Source organism: Neofelis nebulosa, chromosome 4, assembly GCF_028018385.1.
Source record: "Neofelis nebulosa isolate mNeoNeb1 chromosome 4, mNeoNeb1.pri, whole genome shotgun sequence".
In the NCBI taxonomy this organism is placed as follows: Eukaryota; Metazoa; Chordata; class Mammalia; order Carnivora; family Felidae; genus Neofelis; species Neofelis nebulosa.
The window spans coordinates 108768157-108781025 of record NC_080785.1 but is presented as its reverse complement, the minus strand read 5'-3'; positions in this window follow the sequence as shown (position 1 = coordinate 108781025).

Below are 12869 nucleotides of genomic sequence, written 5' to 3'. Positions count from 1 at the left end.
CAGAAGGTAATTAGTGCTCTGTAAAGGGAGTTAAGTAAATCCACAGGGGCTTCGAGACCCCAAATTGGAAGAAATCTCAGAGGACCGGGGTTAGGAAGAGTTTGGGAGCAGGCAACTGTTAAATGGCGTAGTTCAAGGCAGTAATGATTGCTACTAGAGTGAGGGAGGTCAGATAATTTTTTTAAATAAACTTAGTTAAATTTAAAATATATTTTTAAAAAATTAAAAAAAAATAAAATATATTTTATGGGGCACCAGGGTGGCTCAGTCAGTTAAGCATCCAACTCTGGATTTTGGCCCAGGCCATGATCTCATGGTAGTGAGACAGAGCCCACATCTCATTGGGCTCTGTGCTGGGTATGGAGCTTGCTTAAGATTCTCTCTCTCCCTCTCTCTCTCTACCCCTCCCTCACCTCAAAAATAAATACATAAATACATAAGTAATACTTTAAAGTAATAACTATATACAAGGTCTCCGATATATTATTCATCCTTAACATAAGTTTTAGTGTGTGTGCCATTTCACTGCCTGGTGGATGATTCTGTTCTAACCAGCCCATACTGTTGGACATAAATACTGCTGCAGTATTCATTATTATAAGGAATATGGACAATAAATATCCTCATAGCCAAAACTCCCCAACCATGATTACTTCATCCAGTAATCATCCATGATTATTTCCTTAAGCCAAGTTTCTAGGAGCTGTATTTCTAGGTCAGATGATATTAGTATTTTAAGTCTTTTCAGATAAATATATAATATACATATATACATACAAGCAAACACATACATATATACCAATACACATGTATATACACTCACAAATATATACACACATGAAAACACATATACGTGCCGATAACATGTATATATGCACTTACATATATACACATACATATATACATATGGACAACACATATACATACACTTACATATTTAAACATACCTATACACAAACCTACAGATTACTCTCCCAGCATAGTCACCAACACCGGTAATAGTGCCAGTTTCCCAAAACTCACTCTGTAAATTTCACAATTTCTTTTATTGCCAGTGTGATAGGTTAAAAAAACAGTATTTTGGCAAAATGGCTCACTAGGAAGTTCCCGGTTCTCATATCCCCACAGAAACGTGAAGAAAACCACCTGAAACTCTCTGAACTAATTGTGTAGAGGCTCTGAACACCCAAGATTTACAGCAACCAAGCAAACACTCAAGCAAGAAAAGGCCATATTTAAAATTGCAGGAAAGTTCAGTGGCATTTTTAATTGCGTTGTCTCACCCCTCCCCCACAGTAGCAGTGGCCTTGGCCTTCAACAGGTAGTATCCAGTTTCCCAGTCCCCACAGACTCATTGCCTTCAACAGGCCTTATTCGCAAACTACCTTAGAACAAACGGTAAAGGGAGTCCTTCCGACTGAACTGGCAGGGCACTATGGGCAAGAGACAACCCTAAAACCTGAAACTATAAAACTCTTGGAAGAAAACCTAGGGAAAAAGCTAAATACTGCACTCTGCAATGAATTCTTGGATAAAACACCAAAAGCACAGGCAACAATAGCAAAAAATAGACAAATGAGATTATATCAAACTGAAAAACAAATGCACAGCAAAGGAAACAATCAGCAAAACGAAAAGGCAACCTATGGAATGGAAGAAATTATTTGCAAACCACAAATCCCATATGAGGTTAATATTCAAAATATAGAAGAACTCCTACAACTCAATAATAATTTTTTAAAAACTGATTTAGGAGTGCCTGGGTGGCTCAGTCGGTTAATCTTCTGACTTTGGCTCAGGTCATGATCTCAGGGTTCATGGGTTCAAGCCCCACATTGGGCTCTCTGCTGTCAGCACAGCGCTTGCTTCAGATCCTTTGTCCCCCCACCCTCAGAAATAAATGAATAAACTTAAGGAAGACTGATTTTAAAATGGGCAAAGGACCTCTAGACATTTCTCAAAAGAAGACGTACAAATGGCCAACAGGTATATAAAAGGTGTTCAACATAACCTCATCAGGGAAATGCAAATGAAAACCACAATAAGATATCACCTCACACCTGTTAGAATGGCCATTGTCAAAAAAACAAAACGTGTTGGTAAGGATGTTGAGAAACAGGGTACCTTGTACACTGTTGGTGGGAATGCAAACTGGTGTAGCCACTGTGGAAAACAGTATAGAGGTTTATCAAAAACCTAAACATAGAAATACCATATGATCCGGGGCACCCAGGTGGCTTAGTGGTTGGGCGTCCAACTCTTGATTTTGGCTCAGGTGATGACTCCAGAGTTGTGGGATCAAGCCCCGTGTTAGGCTCTGCACTGAGCATGGAGTTGATTAGGATTCTCATTCTCTCTCTCTCTCTCTCTCTCTCTCTCTCTCCCTTCCCCACCCCTCTCCCCCAATCACAGGCTCTCTCTCTCAAATAAAAATAAAAAAGAAAAGAAAAATTAAAAGAAAACAATACCATATGATCCAAAATCACACATCTGAGTATATATCCAAAAGTACTGAAGATCTCAAAGAGATATCTATACTCCAATATTCACTGCAGCATTATTCATAATAATCAAGATATGGAAACAACCTAATTGTCTATCAAGGAATAAATGGATAAAGAAAAATGTGGTGTATAAATACAATAGAATATCAGTGAGCCTTTAAAACATAGAAAATCCTGACATTTGCAATGACATGGATGTACCTGAAGAACATTACGCTAAGTGAAATAGACCAAAGGACAAATACTGCATGATCCCACTTTTAAGAGGAATCCAAAATAGTAAATTTAAAACCACAACATAGAATAGTGGTTGCCAGGGCTGGGAGGAGGGAAAAACGGAGAGGTGTTGGTTAGTCAAAGTTACGTAAAATGAGTAAGTTTTGGAGATCTAATGTACAATATAGGGTCTATATTAACACTCAATGGTATACTTAAAATATGCTAAGAAGGTAGATCTTCTGTTAAGTGCCATTAACCACATACACACAAGCATATATATATATATATATATATATATATATATATATATATATACATAAGAATATATGTATTTATATACATATATACATATATATATACATATATATATGTGTGTGTGTGTAAAATAAATAAATAAATAAACATAAATAATAACAATACATATAGGGAATGAGAGGAAAGCTTTTGGAGGTGATGGATAGGTTTATGGCCTTCATTGTGATGTTTTCACAGGGATATTATGATCTCCAAGCTTATCAAAGTGTATACATTATGTATGCACAGCTTTTTGAATTTCAGTCATACTCAATAAAGAGATTGAGAAAAGTCCATTGCACTTCCACTCACTAACAATGAGCAATATGAAAAAGAAATTAAGGAATCAATTCTATTTTCATTAGCATCAAAAAGAAAAAATCTTTAGAAATACATTTACTCAGGGGCGCCTGGGTGGCTAAGTCAGTTGAGTGTCTGACTTTGGCTCAGGTCATGATCCCACCGTTGGTGGGTTTGAGTCCCGAGTCGGGCTCTGTGCTGACAGCTCGGAGCCTGGAGCCTGCTTTGCGTTCTGTGTCTCTCTCTCTGTCCCTCCTCTACTCAAGCTCTCTGTCACTCTCTCAAAATAAATAAATAAACATTGAAAAAATTTAAAAAAAAAAAAAAAAAGAAATACATTTACTCAAAATGACAAAAAATGTGACACTGGAAACTACAAAACAATGTTGAAAATACTAATGCAGATATAAATAAGTGGAAAGATATCCCATGTTCACAGATTGGAAATATTAATACTGTTAAGATGTCAATGTTACCCAAAGCAATTTACAGATTCAATGGAGTTCCAATCAAACTCTCAAAACATTTGTTTACAGAATAGAGGAAGTCATCCTAAAATTTATACAGACTCTCAAGAACACTGAATAACAAAAACACTCTTAAAAATGAAGAACAAAGTTGGAGGGCTCATACATCCAAATTTCAAAACTAGCTATAAAACTTAGTAATCAAAACAGTGTAGTACATAAACACAGACATATAGGCCAATGGAATAGAAAAATGAGCCCAGAAATAAATTCTCACATACATGATCCAACATATTTTTTACTCAAGTGCTAAGACCATTCAATGTGGAAAGGACAGTTTTTCAACAAGAATGAAGTTGGACCCATAGCTTACATCATACACAAAAATTACTCAAAATTGGTCAAAGACCCAAACATGCAGGTTAAAACAATAAAACTCTTGGAAAAACCATAGGAGAAAAGCTTCATGACACTGATTCTTTTGGATCTGACACCAAAAGCATAGGCAACAAAAGAAAAAACTTGATCAATTAGACTTCTTCAAAGTTTAAAAATTTTTGTGTATCAAAGGACATTACCAAAAGAGTGAAGACAACCCACAGAATGGGAGAAGATATTTGCAAATCATATATTTGATAATGGACTTATATCTAAAATACATAAGAAACCCTACAACTCAGCCACAAAAAAAAAAAAAAAAAAAAACCCAATTAGAAAATGGGCAAAGGGCTTGAATAGACATTTCTCCAAGGAAGATATACTTACAGCAAATGAGCACATGAAAATATGCTCAACATCATTAGTCATTAAAGAAATGCATTAAAGTATGTGTGATACCACTTCCCACATACTAAAATGACTACCACCAATCAAAAGAAAATATCAAGTGTCAATAGGATGTGGAGAAACTGGGACCCTAGTACAGTGTTGGTGGGAATGTAAGATGGTTTGATCACTGTAGAAAACAGTTTGGCAGTTGCTAAAAATGCTAAACACAGAAATACCATGTGATCCAACAATTATGCTTCTGGGGTATATGTCCCAAAGAAGTGAAAGCAGGAACTCAAACAGATACTTGTACACCAAGGTTCAAAGTAGCAGGTATTCACCATAGCGAGAAGGTGGAAACAACTCAAATGCCCATCAACAACTAAATGGATAAACAAAATATGGTATAAACATAAAATGGAGTATTATTCATTCACAAGAAATGGTGGAATTTTGATTCATACTACAACACGGATGAAACTTGAAAACACACTATGTGAAATAAGCCAGACACAAAAGGATATTGTGGGACTCCACTTATGTGAGGAACCCACAGCAGGCAAACTAACAGACACAGAAAGTGAATTAGCAGTTACCAGGGTCCAGAGGTGGGAGAATGGGGAGTTACTGCTTAGTAGTTACAGAGTCTCTGTGGAATGATAGTTTTAGAAAAACTGATGTCGTGGTTGTACAACATTGGGAATGTAATGAATGCCACAGAACTGTACACTTAGAATTATTACAATGGTAAATTTTATGTTGTATATATTTTGCCAAAACAAAAAAAAATTGAAGAGAATCTATTTAGACATCTCAGAAATTTAAAAAGTATATTGTTGAAATAAAAGGTCTGAAAGAGTGGATTTTAATTATCAGAAAATGCAAGCTATATACCTAATCAGAGCTAATCCTAAAACCAGTTAAAAGCACTGAAAATTTATTTTAATATCAGAATTATCTAATGAGTTGGTAAGAAAGCTGGGCATTCTCTGGTCAGGTCCCAGAAGCAAAGAGGTGAGCCTAGAGAAGGACAGCAGCTTCCTTCTGGGGACCTTCACCACACCAGAGAACCTGCATTCGAGATTTCACAGCTTCCAGCATTTGAGGAACAGAAACCAGCCCTCAGGACCCATCCAAGGTAGGGGCTGTAAAAGAGTAGCCTCTGTCTCTAAGGCTAGGATTCCAAAGGGTCGTACCCATTGAAAGAGAAATAACTGGCCTCCACCCCTGAGGAGAGTGTCTCCAATTTGGTTTGGAAGAGGATTCTCTCTGAGGATATGAAAACCATGAGTAGCCCTTTCATGGCTGTGCAGCCTGAACTCCTACCACCTGGGTAACCTGAAAATTAGAAGGAACTTTAGAGTGATCCTGGGTTGGGAGTGCTTCTAGAGCCTGGCAGATGCCAACACAAATCCCCTCTGAAAGAATCCACATTTATTCGGGGCATCAGAGAATTTATGAAATAAGATTCCAAGAAAAATCAAATTCCAAAGAAAAATTCCAAATAAAATTTTGGTAGTCAAAAATAACACAAACAGAAACACGGCACCATGAATGAGAAAACAAAAACAAAAAACAAAGTCAAACAGACCTTTAAGAATTTCAGATAAATGGAATTATTAGAAACAGACTTTACAATAACTATGTTTAACATTTTGAAATGGACAAAAGATAACCTTGAAATATATCCAAAAAGGATGAGATTTGAAAAACAATCAAAATTTAAATACAATAGAATTGAAATTACAAGTGTAACAGATGGGTTTAATAGCAAATTAGACACACTGAAATTAGTGAAATGGAAAATACTACTGAAAAGGTTATCAGTAATGGAGAACCAGTCAAAGTGAAGGAAAAGATGAAAAAGGGCTAAGAAACACACAAGATAATGTCAGAAGGTCTAACATATGTATAATTATGGACCCAGACAGGAGAACAGAGAAAATGGAGAAGCAATATCTGAAAAGACAGTTACTAAGAATTTTCCAGAACTGATGAAAGATACTGCCTCACAGCTTCAAAGGGCTAGACAAATCTCAAGTGGGACAAATAAAAAGAAATCCACATCAGGTTCTATAAGAATGAAATGCATAAGACAAGAGACTGTACTTTAGGTGAGAGGAAATTAGCAGATGGATCTGGGCTTCAAGAAGTAATAAAGAGCACAGAAAATAGTAATTTAAACAAACATTGGCCTTAAAAACAATAATAATGTGTTGTGGGTTAAATTTTAAAATGTTTAAAGCAAGAGTTGGAGGCAAAGTAATGGTCTCCCACATACTAATCCCCATACCCTAGGAATATTTCGTGTCACATGGCAAAGGAAAATTAAGAGTGCAGATGGAATTAAGGATGGTCATCAACTGACTTTAATGTGGAGCACCTATCTGGATTGGGGGAAGGGACAATGCCATTACCAGGGTCCAGGAAGGTCGATGAGGAGATGCAAGGACTGCTTGGTCGGCTGTCGCTGGATCTGAAGAATGAGCAAGGGGTCACGAGACAAGATCGACAGGCACTGGGAAAGGAAAGGAAACAGAGTTCTCACCAGGGGCCTCTGGCAAGGAACACAGCCTTGTCAGCACCTCTAAGCTACAGAACTGTAAGATGATGAATTGGTGCTATACCAAGCCACTAAGCTGGTGATAATTTGTTACAGAGCAATAGAAAACTAATAGAGAGTTACAATACATGTCCACAATAGCTTCAGAGTTGGAAAATAGAGTTAAAGTATTTTAAGAGTCTTTATCGAGGGTGTAAGTGGTGTGAAACTAGCTGGAAGCAGCTTCTTACAAGCCACTTCTGCACCTCTCTTTCCAAGTGCACATTCACTGAAGGTAGCCTGAAATCAGATGGAAGTATTTACATAACAGAAATAGGCAAGTGTTACAAATTGAACTTTTATTTACTAAATGTGTTACTTTTTAAGAGAAAGAGCATTTGGAATTCTTGGAGTAACAATGAAAGTACTACACCCTAACTTGGCTTCCAAAGTATTTGGGGAGAGGGGTTAACAGTGGGAGAGGAGAAAAAAACACCAAATATATACAAAAGAGGATAAGAAGAAACATGAAACTGGTAGTTCAAGAAAAAGTACAAAACAAGAGGATAGTTATAAATTGAAACATATCAGTAATTACAATCATGTAAATATGCTAAATGTTCAAGTTAAAAGACAGTTTGTCATGCTGGTATTAAGGAGACACTTCTCAAGCATAAGTATACTGAGAGGTTGAAAGTCAAAGGATACAAAAGATATTTAGGTAAATTCTAACCAAAAGAAAGTTTCTATACCTACACTAATACCAGACAAAAGAGATTTCAAGGCAAAAATCACTACAAAGGATAAAGAGGAAAACTTCATAAAGATTAAATGTTATTTCACCTGGCAGATAAAGCAATTTTACATTTGCATGTGCCTCATAATATAACCTTAAATACATAAAACATAAACATTGATAAAATGACGAAGAGTATTTAAAAAAATTCAACTGAGTACATTTTAAAGGTCTTATTATTTTACTCAGTGATTCGTGAATTGGGCAGCATCCCATGCAGCAGATGGAAAGAAACTCTGAAGAGCTGGACACAATGAAAGACTTTGACAGGCAGAAGGAGCAAGGACAAGGAAGTGGACTGGTTCTAGCAAGGTCACTGCCCTTTAGGGGATGGCAAGGGTGTAGCAGGCAGATGACCTCACTAGTGCTGACCAGGTGGTTCCTGATTGACGAGTCTAAGTCTCAATCTGGTGATGTGGAGTTTAGCACAAGTGACTCCATTTTGGGCCTGTTGTCTTGTTTTTTTTTTTTTTTTTTTTTTTTTTTTTTTTCAACATTTTTTATTTATTTTTGGGACAGAGAGAGACAGAGCATGAACGGGGGAGGGGCAGAGAGAGAGGGAGACACAGAATCGGAAACAGGCTCCAGGCTCCGAGCCATCAGCCCAGAGCCTGACGCGGGGCTCGAACTCACGGACCGCGAGATCGTGACCTGGCTGAAGTCGGACGCTTAACCGACTGCGCCACCCAGGCGCCCCTGTTGTCTTGTTTTTAACAAAGGAAATAGACTAATCTAACATCATGATGGGAGATTTTAGCATCATTCAGAAACACACACACAATCAATTAAGCACATGGGATATACAAACATAAATCTGACTTAAGGGACATTTTTGATGTATGGAAAAGTCACAATGATTGTACAAAATTCCCCTATCCTCTACACCCACTATAGCCAAATGTTAACATCTTATATAACCACAGTTCAATTATCAAAAGTAAGAAATTAACATTATTGCAATGTCACCAAATAAACTACAGACCTCACTCAGATTTCACCAGCTATCCCACTAATGGTTTTTTTGGTCCCAAAATCCAATCCAGGGCTCCACTCCAATTTAGCTGTCATGTTTCCTTATTCTCTCCTAATTTGCGACAGATCCTGTCTTTCCTTGTCTTTTATGACCTTGACACTTTTGAAGAGTACAGGTCAGGTATTTTGAAGGTATTTGAAGGTCAGGTCCTTCATTTTGGGTTTGTTTGATGTTATCTCATAAGTAGACTAGGGTCGAGATGGCGGCGTAGGAGGACGCTGGCCTCATCCCACGTCCTGCTGATCACTTAGATTCCACCTACACCTGCCTAAATAACCCAGAAAACCGCCAGAGGATTAGCAGAACGGAGTCTCCGGACCCAAGTGCAGACCAGAGGCCCACGGAAGAGGGTAGGAAGGGCGGCGAGGCGGTGAGCGCTCCACGGACTGGCGGGAGGGAGCCGGGGCGGAGGGGCGGCTCGCCGGCCAAGCAGAGCCCCCGAGTCTGGCTGGCAAAAGCAGAGGGGCCTGACGGACTGTGTTCCGACAGCAAGCGCGATTTAGCGTCTGGGAGGTCATAAGTTAACAGCTCTGCTCAGAAAGCGGGAAGGCTGGAGGACAAAGGGAGGGAGAGCTGCTGAGCCCCCGGACGACAGAGCTCAGTTTGGTGGGGAACAAAGGCGCTCGCCAGCGCCATCTCCCCCGCCCATCCCCCAGCCAAAATCCCAAAGGGAACCAGTTCCTACCAGGGAACTTGCTCGCTCCGTGCAAACACCCAACTCTGTGCTTCTGCGGAGCCAAACCTCCGGCAGCGGATCTGACTCCCTCCCGCTGCCACAGGGCCCCTCTTGAAGTGGATCACCTAAGGAGACGCGAGCTAAGCCTGCCCCTCCTGCCCCCGTGCACCTTGCCTACCCACCCCAGCTAATACGCCAGATCCCCAGCACCACAAGCCTGGCAGTGTGCAAGTAGCCCAGACGGGCCACGCCACCCCACAGTGAATCCCGCCCCTAGGAGAGGGGAAGAGAAGGCACACACCAGTCTGACTGTGGCCCCAGCGGTGGGCTGTGGGCAGACATCAGGTCAGACTGCGGCCCGCCCACCAACTCCAGTTATACACCACAGCACAGGGGAAGTGCCCTGCAGGTCCTCACCACTCCAGGGACTATCCAAAATGACCAAACGGAAGAATTTCCCTCAGAAGAATCTCCAGGAAATAACAACAGCCAATGAACTGATCAAAAAGGATTTAAATAATATAACAGAAAGTGAATTTAGAATAATAGTCATAAAATTAATCACTGGGCTTGAAAACAGTATAGAGGACAGCAGAGAATCTCTTGCTACAGAGATCAAGGGACTAAGGAACAGTCATGAGGAGCTGAAAAGCGCTTTAAACGAAATGCAAAACAAAATGGAAACGACGACAGCTCGGATTGAAGAGGCAGAGGAGAGAATAGGTGAACTAGAAGATAAAGTTATGGAAAAAGAGGAAGCTGAGAGAAAGAGAGATTAAAAAAATCCAGGAGTATGAGGGGAAAATTAGAGAACTAAGTGATACACTAAAAAGAAATAATATACGCATAATTGGTATCCCAGAGGAGGAAGAGAGAGGGAAAGGTGCTGAAGGGGTACTTGAAGAAATTATAGCTGAGAACTTCCCTGAACTGGGGAAGGAAAAAGGCATTGAAATCCAAGAGGCACAGAGAACTCCCTTCAGACGTAACTTGAATCGATCTTCTGCACGACACATCATAGTGAAACTGGCAAAATACAAGGATAAAGAGAAAATTCTGAAAGCAGCAAGGGATAAACGTGCCCTCACATATAAAGGGAGACCTATAAGACTCGTGACTGATCTCTCCTTTGAAACTTGGCAGGCCAGAAAGGATTGGCACGATATCTTCAGTGTGCTAAACAGAAAAAATATGCAGCCGAGAATCCTTTATCCAGCAAGTCTGTCGTTTAGAATAGAAGGAGAGATAAAGGTCTTCCCAAACAAACAAAAACTGAAGGAATTTGTCACCACTAAACAAGCCCTACAAGAGATCCTAAGGGGGATCCTGTGAGACAAAGTACCAGAGACATCACTACAAGCATAAAACATACAGACATCACAATGACTCTAAACCCGTATCTTTCTATAATAAGTAGACTAGGGTCATAGATTTTGGAGAACTATACTACAGAAATGTTTTCCAAATTGTTCTGGTTGTGGCCAATGGGAACTTTTTCAGGTTGGCTTCTGTGTCTTTCTTTGTGCCCCCATCCTTTTCTCTTTTTACCTAGCACTTCCTTACTGTCTGCCACCAAAGAAACTCCAGAATTAGCTTGTATTCTCCTTGCCTCAGCCCTGGAACCAAGCACTTCTCCAAGTGTCCCTGGCCCCTTGGACTCAAGAATTGTATTTAGAAACCAAGATCTGGGAGCTAGGTGTGCTCATCACTATCAGTGTGTCATTGTTTTTAGGCCCTCAGCTGACAGATCAGGAAAACCTGTGTATATATACCAAGTCATATCTACACATATCTATTGATCTACCTACAAATATATGAGTGTGTGTGTGTGTATGTATATGTGTGTGTGTGTATGTATGTGTGTGTATTCAGCACAAAATAAGAAACGTTGGCAAGAATGTGGAGAAACTGGGACCTTTGTGCATTGGTGGTGGCATTGTAAAATGGTGGTCATTGTGGAAAAAGTATGGTGGTCCTCAAAATGTTAAACATAAAGGGGCACCTGGGTGGTTCAGTCAGTTAGGTGTCCGACTTCGGTTCAGGTCATGATCTCACAGGTTGTGGGTTTGAATACCGCATCAGGCTCTGTGCTGAAGCTCAGAGTCTAGAGCCTGCTTTGGATTCTGTGTCTCCCTCTCTCTCTGCCCCTCCCCTGCTCACATTCTGTCTCTCTCTCAAAAATAAACATTAAAAAAATTTTTTTCAAAGTTAAACATACAATTAACATTTGATCCAGCAATTTCTTTTCTGGGTATATAACTAAAATAATTGAAAAGATGGACTCCAACAGATATCTGTTCATCAGTGTTCATAAAAACATTATTCACAATAGCCAAAAGGTGGAAACAACCCAAATGACCACTGATGGATAAATAAAAGTGGTATATACATATGATAAAATATCGAAAAAAGGAATGTAATCCCTTGAAAAAAGGAATGTAATTCTGAAATATACTAAAATAAGGATGTTCCTTAAAGACATTATGCTAAGTGAAATAAGCCAAACAAAAAAAGTCTGGTATTAGTGTACAACTATGGTATGAGTCCACTTATATAAGGATACTTGAATACAAATACAGAAAGTAGAACAGAGGTTACCAGGGCTGTGGGGAGGAAGAATGGGGAGTTACTGTTTAATGGGTTCAGAGTTTCAGTTTAGGATGACAAAAAAAGTTCTGGAAATAGTTAACGATGTTGGTTGCATATCAGTGTGAATGTACTTAATCCCACTGAACTGTACACTTAAAAATGGTACCATGCTATTGGGGAAACCCAGTGTGGAAAGCAGATTGTGACAAATGAACCTAATTGTATTATAAATATATAGCATACCACATTTGAAAAGGGTGGGAATGAAGGAACTAAAACCTACATAACTTTGGAAAAGTGTTTTTTCACTGGATACTATAAGGCTAATGACAAAAAGAATGATACATAAACAGACTGGTTAGTAAATGTTTCACACATCCTGTAACCCACAGGATATGGGGTTAGCAATTCTGAAATTATGAGTATAACAAATATGAAAATATAGATAATGAGAGTATGTTTCCCAACATCAGGGAAAGAAGTTACAGATACACAAAGGAAGAATGCTACCCTGTGGTGCTAGATGAGATTCTGACGTACCAGTATGAACTCTATATGCAATTTTAAAATTGTTGGTAGGGTCGCCTGGGTGACCTTGTCAGTTAAGCATCCAAATTCAGCTAAGGTCATGATCTCACAGCTCGTGGGTCAAAGCCCCACATCGGGCTCTGTGCTGACAGC